Source organism: Rhipicephalus microplus, chromosome 2, assembly GCF_043290135.1.
Source record: "Rhipicephalus microplus isolate Deutch F79 chromosome 2, USDA_Rmic, whole genome shotgun sequence".
NCBI classification, from domain to species: domain Eukaryota; kingdom Metazoa; phylum Arthropoda; class Arachnida; order Ixodida; family Ixodidae; genus Rhipicephalus; species Rhipicephalus microplus.
Genome location: NC_134701.1, coordinates 93,572,597 through 93,582,201, shown reverse-complemented (window position 1 = coordinate 93,582,201; position 9,605 = coordinate 93,572,597). Strand labels below are relative to the sequence as shown.

The 9,605-nt window shown below is 42.0% G+C and overlaps 1 long non-coding RNA gene across 1 annotated transcript; it reads right to left on the bottom strand.

Moving 5' to 3' along the window:
- Positions 1 to 3,940: 3,940 nt before the first annotated feature.
- Positions 3,941 to 5,779, bottom strand: LOC142785270 (uncharacterized). The gene is made up of 2 exons (XR_012888905.1): positions 5,648 to 5,779; positions 3,941 to 4,290 (listed from the first exon to the last, which is right to left on the bottom strand). It is a non-coding gene; the product is annotated as an uncharacterized LOC142785270 (long non-coding RNA).
- Positions 5,780 to 9,605: the final 3,826 nt, after the last annotated feature.

Below are 9,605 nucleotides of genomic sequence, written 5' to 3'. Positions count from 1 at the left end.
GGTGGTGGTGGCGAGCCAATGGTGGTGACGATGGAAAATGCCGGCTGATGATGGCGAGGCAAAATGTGTTTGGAGGAAGGCTTGGTGAGCAAGGTAGATGACGGTGGCGTGATGGAAACTTGGTGGATGATGGTGGCATGATGAAAAAGCACATGACAGTATGTGAAATCACCCTTTTGTAGAGTTTCATTCTTCAATGCGCAGAGATATATGTTTAGTGTCACAAGAAACCAACGCTGCTCATTACGCTTTGTAGCACGTTTATTTTTTGTATTCCTGGGATGTCAACAACGCATCAATTTCTAGGGAGCGTAGAATATGTGGCCGTGAATATGTTTACATTTGGCGCCCGTACTTACATGACTTAGACATCCGCGATGTAATTCTTTGTTGTTATGTTTTGAAGACTACATCTGTCACTGTTAACAGTGACAATAAATGTTTTGCATCGGTGCTCAGTTGTCGATAAATAAATTAGGTCCAGTTCGCTATTGCCCCTTTCAATGTTAGAGCAGCACATAGCGGTCACTTTTTGTAGGCACGCTAGAAACACATCTCTGGCCATTTTTGCACACTCTTTTGCTTTTGCTTGAGAGAAGTTAAAAAGTGCGTGCGAATATGCATAAACTTTGATTTTCAACATGCGTCGAGACGAGCCCCAGTGAATTTGAATTTCACCCTCCTGTTTTACCACTATGATTTCCACCAAAAGTCAAAGTCATGGTGACCGAACCCGTACAAGTGTTACTAGCACTTCTGGGCTTCAGAATACACCATTTCGTTGAGTAAAAATTACATTACAGTAACACCTGTGGCATCATTTACCCTAAAGGAAGCCTTTTCTTATTGTGTACGGTGTCCGCGCTAGAAGCGACAAACATCGATATGACGCGCTTTCAGCACTTCCACCAAATATACGCCTCCCCTCGCCGACAGCCGCCGGTCGCACTCGCCGGCACTTCACTGGCTCTTAGGCGAGAACACAGACTCCTCAATTCGTTTGCTTACTGAACCAATGAAATAACAAAATGTTTCTGGCGCACTGTATTCTTTTTGGCCAAGTCGTTATGTAGTTGTTTCTAACGACAGAGCAACAGCTGTGTGCTGGCACGACTGCGCTGTGCGTTGCGCGAAAATCATTAATATCGATTGTGTGGGCGTATCTATTGAATGAGCATAGAAACATCATAAAGCCTGAACAGATATGATGGTTTGGAAGGAGCAAGAAACGGATAATAAACTTGGCCATAACTGCCGAATAACTCTACCTGCTCCTCAGTCCAGTTTTTCTTGCGGTTGCATAATGTAATAAAAACATGGCGACGCTACCATTATCGCAGTGCAAATAGTTACAGGCAGCAGTTCTTCGAGTTTATCAAATGTGCAAATTTCAGTAACAGGTGAAGATGCCGTTCATATCGAGTAAATATTACACAGAACTAAAGTTAAACAGTGAGTCAAGTTAAACACTTGACTACTTCTTTAACACCACAGTTGTCATCTGTCGGCGTGGCGCAGTGATTAGTGAGCTCAGTTTGGAATCCGAAGGTGACAGGTGGAAGGTGCCGCGTCTTTTTTTTACGGGTGCTTTTTATATCGCTTTTTATACAATTACATTTAGTATTTCTGTAATGAGCAGCTCGTCACGGTGGTTCTAACAGACTGATCGACAGACTGACGGTCAGACAATAGAAGGAGGATTCGCGGTTTGCCGGTAAAACTTTCCGAAGCTTTGCCCAACCCATGCTCATTTACTCCATGGATATGCTGCAATTTTTTTATGTTCACGTGCTCACGGACTTCAAAGTTCCTGGGAGCGTTTTTTCTCGCCGAGTGTACTTTAGCAGAAACATGGCTCAATCTTTCCTTTAGTATCTCGTACATGCATGACATGCAGCTATCAACAAATCTGCCTTTTCACCCAGGCTTGCGTGGATGACAAGGAACAGCGCCAAAACGTAATGAAAGCGGGTGCCGCAGTGGCGCCTGTCCTGTGCCTGAGACGATTGCATTTGACTAGGTTCTTTCACATGCTAGTTTTTTGCCTGGCTGTGGTCTATAACTTTTATTATTGTCATTCATTTCAAAAGGCACCGCACCGATAACAACTGCCATGCAATAAACAATAGGCGTGCACCCAGAGACATATTCATGATGCTCCCATTGACACTGCCCTCACCTCTACTACCTCGATTGACTTTGATCTTTCTTATGAACAGCATGGCACAACCATGGAGCGCCTAATGAAACGGCCCTTGAGCATTGTTAATGAAATGTTAACAACAAAAGAAAGCTTGTCGGTCGTATACTAACATCGAGAGGGAAGCATGGCTGAGTGCGAACAAGGAACTTTTATCTTAAACATTATTTCATGAACTCGCACTGCGATATTAAATCAGCACTCTTCAACGCCTACGCATGTTTCTTTGGGTGTGATTTTCGGTGCATGAAACTTTTGTACTGGGGAAAGTGTGCCAATGTCTGTTTAAAGAAAACGTGTTTGAAGATTGAGCTTCGCCTACAAGAGTAGTGAACGCGATAGCGTAATCAGGCTCCATGTGGGTCTCCTCATCAAATTCTAGCGTGACTTCAGTTGTCACAGGATGCTTCAACTCTGCCGCAAAAAAACGATCATTAGCACACGTAACATGTGTTGTTTAAATTTATTTCAGGATGCTTACAGCAGGTACAGTTACCCACTACACCTTATTTATTCCGTTTGGAAACGAAGGATGAGTCCGCTACCCGTCATTTAGGCAAACGTGAACCTGCGCAGCTATTGACTTCGTCTAGGCGCTTTGTAATAGGCTGGCCTTGAAAACACTCATTCTTTGTGTAATTTTCATGTGTTGACGCCTAGTGTGTTGTATGCTTCAGGCACACAACCCTATATGCATTAGAAAGAGTCGTCTGATTACATTTTGTTTTATATATTTTTTCCCGAAGGAGCTTCAAACAATTACCTGAGTGATTGGTAGAACACCAGCTGCTTGCTACTTAAAGGACTAGGGTTCAATTGGCGGTCAAACTGCTTTTTACTATTTGTTATTTGTAGGTAACTCGAATTTTGATTTAAGAGAAACCCTAGTTCATCGCTCGCAACCATACCAAGCCAATGCAGACACCAGAATTTACCGTTATTCTAATAATGTCTGAGGTGAAGTACTCTGCCTGCACATTCGAGGCTTATATAGAAAGTGCCATACGTATTGCACTTGTAATAGACGAGCACTAATGTTGAAGTTAGATATAATTGTAGTATGGCTATTGACTTCCGAAACGTTTGTGTAGGATCGTTTTCTTCCATTTCTATCTACACTTTACCTGCCGCTGTGGATGTTAAATTCGTAAAATATACGCTCTAATTGAACATCAAACTTCACGCTTCTTCAGGCCTCATGATTACCCAACACTATATTTTCATCAAAAATTCAAATGCAACTTTAATGTAACGACACGTTCCAATTTCTGCAATGTAACTATGACAAGCTTCCTTAGCATTTAGAGAACTTGTTACCACAAGTCGTTCCAAAATTGAATGACGAATGAGGTTTCGTTCGCATTTTAGAGGAACGTGTACAAGACTGCATTCATATGGCTAACTCTTAAGCTGGGAATGCGAATCAAAATTTTGGACCATATTATCATAAAAACTCCAGGTTCAATGAATATCAAATGAACCGGCTGTCTATTTTCAACTGAATTTTGTGATACACCTGAACCCTCAAGTTTCAAAAAACTTTGCATTTCTGTTTCCGCATGATTCGAAAGGAGCTGCTCATTATTCACAATCAGTACACGAAAAGGGAACCAGCATGCATGGTGGAAGTGTGAGGGGGGATCCCATCAGCACAAGTAGCACAAAAAGAAACAACATTACTTTGCCTTCCACTAAATAGCATATTCAAGACGGTAAAATACAGAGACTTCCATAGAAAAATCATGTATCGAAATTCAATATTTTATTGCGGATTGAAAAGCATGGACTGTCTGTACTGTTGTGGGCAGTGTTGGGTCGTCATTCCTGTGATTCAAGTTTCCTGTCAGCCGTAGAATCCACGGCCGAAGCCTCCTCCGTATCCGCGGCCGAAGCCTCCTCCGTATCCGCGGCTGAATCCTCCTGCGTATCCGCGGCTGAAGCCTCCTCCGTATCCGCGGCCTAAGCCTCCTCCGTAGCCACCGAAGCCCCTCCCGAAGCCGAACTGGGCGGCGGCCATGCTGCAGACGACAGCGAGTACCAACAGGGCAAGGAGGAAGGACTTGCTGCTTGCGGCAATCATGACTGGTAATCTGCAGAAAGAAAATACATCACAAAGATTAAGCATTGTTTCAAATGACAAAATCTGGCATGAAAGCACCCTTCGCGTATGCTAGGTATTGTAAGATTCGGTGGTACTCGACAACTGCCATCCACAATGACATAATAAAATAGTGACAGAGGGATGATTACATTATACATGAACAATAACATGACCTCCACCCTTTTATGCGTGAAGCCTCGCATTGTTTTATAGAGAAGCCGAAAAATTTCGCCTATGATGTTGCTTAAGCATGTGCAGTATTTAATTTATCATTTAGTGTTTGCAGTGCGCATACTGCATTCCTCTAAATTATTCTTTGCAATTTTTATAAAGAATTTTTTATTCAAAGAAAAAAATGATGTTTTAGAGCGCCTTTGTTTGGTATTGTGTGCGATATAGTCATTGGTTTGATTGTAATTAGATATCTATGAATACTACGGCGACTGATGCACCTAGAAAACTATGTCGAATTACTGTTGGACATAGGTTTCTTTGGGGGGGTGTGGCGGTTGCAGTTATTCAAAAGTGAACGTTATTCAATGACCTGTGCTTCGGTTGTCCATATTTTATCCCACGTACTGTTTATGTCTCGACAGTAGCTTTGAGGTAATAATAATATATTAAATATTTGGGTTTCACATTGTAAATCTACGGCATGATTATGAGAAATCCTTCTCCGGAGACTTCAGTAATCAGGGGATTTCCAATGTGTACCTCCATTTATACTTACGGGCCTCGAGCATTTTAGCCTGCGTGGAAAATACGGGTGCCGCCGCTGGGATTCAGCCGCTGAGCACCATACATTACTTCTATAACCGCGGAGGGTGTTTCACTAGAATTGCCGAAGGCTAAACAAATGGCTGCTGTCGTTTTCAGACTCTGGGTGACATTTTAGGTTTAGCTGAACGACCGCTTTGGAACAACAAAGATGGTAAAATCGATAGGCGGGACATCACCATGTTCTATATAACCAGCAATCATATGTGCAAGTAAGATAGCTTTACTCTGGTGCTCTGTGTGTGTGTTAACAATAGGTCAGTGAGTATATCTGCCCTGCGATGAAAGTCTGATAACAGCATAAGTTCAAAACAGAATGCGCAGTAAGCTGAAGTTGGTGACAGCACGAAAACGTCATTCGGACAGTGCTCAGCAGCTCAGCGTTCTGTTTGTCTTTGTCTAGGCATTCTATGTCAACTTCACTGATCAATGACTCCCGCCCTAAAAATGAGCTAACAACCAATAAGATTCTGCGCGATATACCAAAAACCAACATGTGAGGTATTTGCTGGCGAAAAACTAACCAATGGCGTGTACAGTGAATACACTTGACTATTTAGAGAACTCACTTGAGGTTTCTTTGTGCGCTGGCTGCAAAGAAGATTCTGTCTGGTAGAACGATGAATGGGCCCTGTTTATATACCACGCTTTCCAATCACGTGCCGACACGTCCTTCGAGCATAAGCTGTCTAACTCGCTGGCAGGGCAGGGGAAGTCCCCTCCCTGCACAGCGATCAAACAAGCGATACTGTCGTTGAGTGTCAAGACGCCTCTCGCATCGATGTGGAAAGGTCATTGGCACATATGCTTACAGAAGCCAACGTCCACCTGTGCTACCCTAATGAGTAGAATAGAAGTGTGACGCTGTCTTCCTGCAACATTGGCCTCTCCAAGGCCAGTAATTAGTCATCCTGAAAAAGTACATTACGTCTAGCTCTAGAGATTTCAAAATATCGTGGCAATTTCCGGTGCAAATGAAAACCTATTCCGTGGTTTTGAATGAAGCATCCGACTACACGATTTTCTCACAGATTACCCACATATTGTACACCATATAGTACAATCTTCCGAGTAACATTTCTCAAATGAGGAAGGCTGTCTATCGCGAATATTTATTAGACAGGAGATATGAAAGCACAGGTAAATGTTTGTCACTGAATGACTTGGTAATTTTATTTTCCGCGCTTATCCCTTGCTGACTGATTATGTACCGTTTTGCATGTGTTTTGGCAGTTAATAAAGCATATTGTAGTGAAACTTCTTTGCAAAGCAGAGATGGGAAGTGCTGTAAAAAAATGTCTCTTTGTTTTGTCCTTCTTTCTGTTCGTTTAATACGGTGTACTTGATTTACTGCTATTTACGATATGTCAGTGAACTTGTATTTTCTGGTTATGCCATGACAATGTGACCATTACCCCATTTAACAAACTGCGTAATAGGACTCAGTGCCGCTTTACACTTTTTTACCAGAACAACCCAGCTCCGACGTTTTGTGCGAATACAGGTTATGCGAAGTACACAGGTAGGGCGGCGTGACGCTTCAAGGAATAAATCAGTGTCATGTTGTAAATTAAATGGTTCTAGGTGTATCACGGGTGTTCAGGGCAGGTAACCTGAACGTACAGAGACAGGAAGTGCGATGCTCATAATCTTCAAATAAAAGTTAGAAACTCCTCAGCAGAAGCACGACTATATAGCAGACATGAGGAAAGCGGTGGCCATCAGCAGTGTGTATGCACTTTCAGGTTCTTGCTATACATCGACAAACGTAACTCAACCATCTTTGAACGCCTTCCTGTTTGCCTGGAGGAACAGCTCTAAGCCGTTCTACCGCAATACAACGATTGTTTCTCTTCATAATCAAGGGTGCGACCTGTGCTCCTGACTAAACAACACAAAGGGGTAACAGTTTCCGGCTTTGCACACAGAAACGCGCCGATCGAATAGGACGATCAATGAGTGACACCTGTCTCAGTTTAGGTTTCATAGATTTCTCGAGGGTTCCGATGCTTCTGAGAATAAGCCTGTTTCATTACATTGTAGCGTAACAGAATGAATGCTACAATCGTCACCCTGTCTATTGACTTCTAGTGAGTGTCTCTTTAGTGAACATTGCTTCTGTATGCTGCTAGTTCTCGGGTTTCATTCCCGAGAGCTAGCAGGGTCTCTGATAAACCTCCCGGTGAACTTTAGTATTCTATGAACACATTTACAGTATAGGTGGAGAGTGCAGTGATCTCAAAGCATAGTCTCACATTCTACACGCAACAGTCAGCAACGCGCAGTCACGGCATCGTTGAGTGTTTCGGCTTATTTTAAACTCTGGATAGAACCAGCGGGGACCCCCATTAAAATGACAGGGCGCCGTTTATTCGCAGTCAAAGGCTAGTCTGAAAAATGGGATCTTTAAGATAATCTTGGACTACTAATATTTGTAAATAAGGAACTCGCATCTATGTCCAGCTACACGTCAGTGAATTTGATCGCTGACCATGTCAAAACTATACAGGTTTTGCCGCTCACTTTAATGCAAGTACCAGCTTAAATATTATGCGCACCGTTGAAATAAACTGAGTGTTAAGCTATTTATTGCATGTGCCAAACATTTATTGGGAGCGCCAACATATTTAATTCAAGAGTCAACTCGATTAGGCCGCGTATAACAGTCAGTTGATTTCAAGTATCACCATGTTTAATCTAATTACCAATGGCTTTAATTCAGGTGCTAGTAAGTTTAATCCGGGCACCAGGTACACATGGTTTGCCGCTTTATTCAGTTTAAATTTTGGTATAATGTTAACGTGGAGGGACAGGAAGAATTTCTCGCTCGCCTATACATGCTAGCGCCTATGGAAGGAGGACCAGTGCTATATCTTTCCCCCTAACGTTTTGGTGTCATAGCTTCAAATTCAGAAAACAGTGCGCAATAATTGCATTTATGGGTAGTAAATGTATTTTCTCATGGAGTCCATGTTAGTCTATGCTTCATCACTACTGCGTTATACCGGGCTAATCATCTACATCATCACATATGCAGAGACTCATGTCGATCGTGTGTTCATCAGAAGGCATTTGATTGCTTATTCGCTGAGGCATTCGCAGTCCTCTCCTCAGCCTGGTGAAAGCGATAGGGACCGATAGATGAGATTAACCCGCTCATAAAATCAGAAATATCCATTTAAAAACTAAGCCTACATTTCTTTCGGTTATATGGAATTAAGTTTTTTATAAAAGTATCAAAGGAGATGCTCCCGTTCTCATACAACAGATGGCACTAGTGGTGCTGAAGCGTGGTTTTTTCAAACACGCGTGTTTCATCAGATACACATAATTTTGTTTGAATAAAAATATAACAGCTAATATGAATGTAGAATATTACGTTTTTGTGCACATCAAGATCATGAATTTTCGTTTTATGAACACTGCAGGACGAAAACCTTATCGAATTGTCTCCAATTTGTTCTGCCTTGTGAGGCCTTCTAATTTTTTTCAGCATGTACCTGCTTTTGACCCGTCGCTGCCCACGGCCAAGTTTTTCATATCTTAGTATGCATTCCTGCACAATAACCATAGCCTGTCCTTCGAATTACATGACCTGTCCCAGTCCTCTAGTGCTATACATATCTAATTATGAGCTTTAGTGATGAACGCAAAGTATTCGTTCACTTGTTTCTACTTTTTATTTTGTTGCTACTAAAATGAGTCCATCCGACCAAAGCATTCATCTACAAGCTTGTACATAGCAAAGTACAAACACGGCTGAAGTGAACAACAGCCGCAATTTTATTTCACAAATAATTACGCCACATACAAATAATAATGATTTTTCTACTTTGCGACTACTACTCTATATACTGTATGAACTGCATTTTAGTTTTACTGTAGTTTTTACACCCCGTATTCTGCTTTTTGTGCATGAATTAAACTGACTGGCACCTGAAATAAAGCCGTTGGCGATTGGATTAAACCTGGTGGCACTTGAAATAAATTCACTTGCATGCGCCCCAAATGAGTGGGCGCTTGAATATAATATGTTGACACTTCGAATAAATGTTTGGCCCATGGATTACATCGCTCGGCGCTTTGATTATTTCAATGCCGCAAGGTTGCACTTGAATGCTGGCACTTGAATGAAAGTGAGCGGGAAAACCTGTTGTTGAAAGCTCTCTAATTTATCAAAGTAAGCACTCCGACGGCGTGACTGAGGTGGTGTTTACCTATGTATTATTTAACGACTAACTAAAAAGCATGTCCATATGATTGTACGAGCAGAGAATGTTCTATTGGCAACATGGTTTGTTTACCTGTAGTTTACCAGCTAACAAACTTTGGTGGTTCAAGTTCCGGTATCAGTACTTCCCACCCATAATAACAACCTTCCAGTACCCTTTAAAACATTAGTTCGATTGCTTCGTTAAATAAGGATGTTAATAAACACCGTTGCTCTATCCACCATAAAAAGTGGTATAGCACGAAAGTGAACTGCGTCTGCATAAAGCACTTCATTCTTCATTGTATGAATATGTG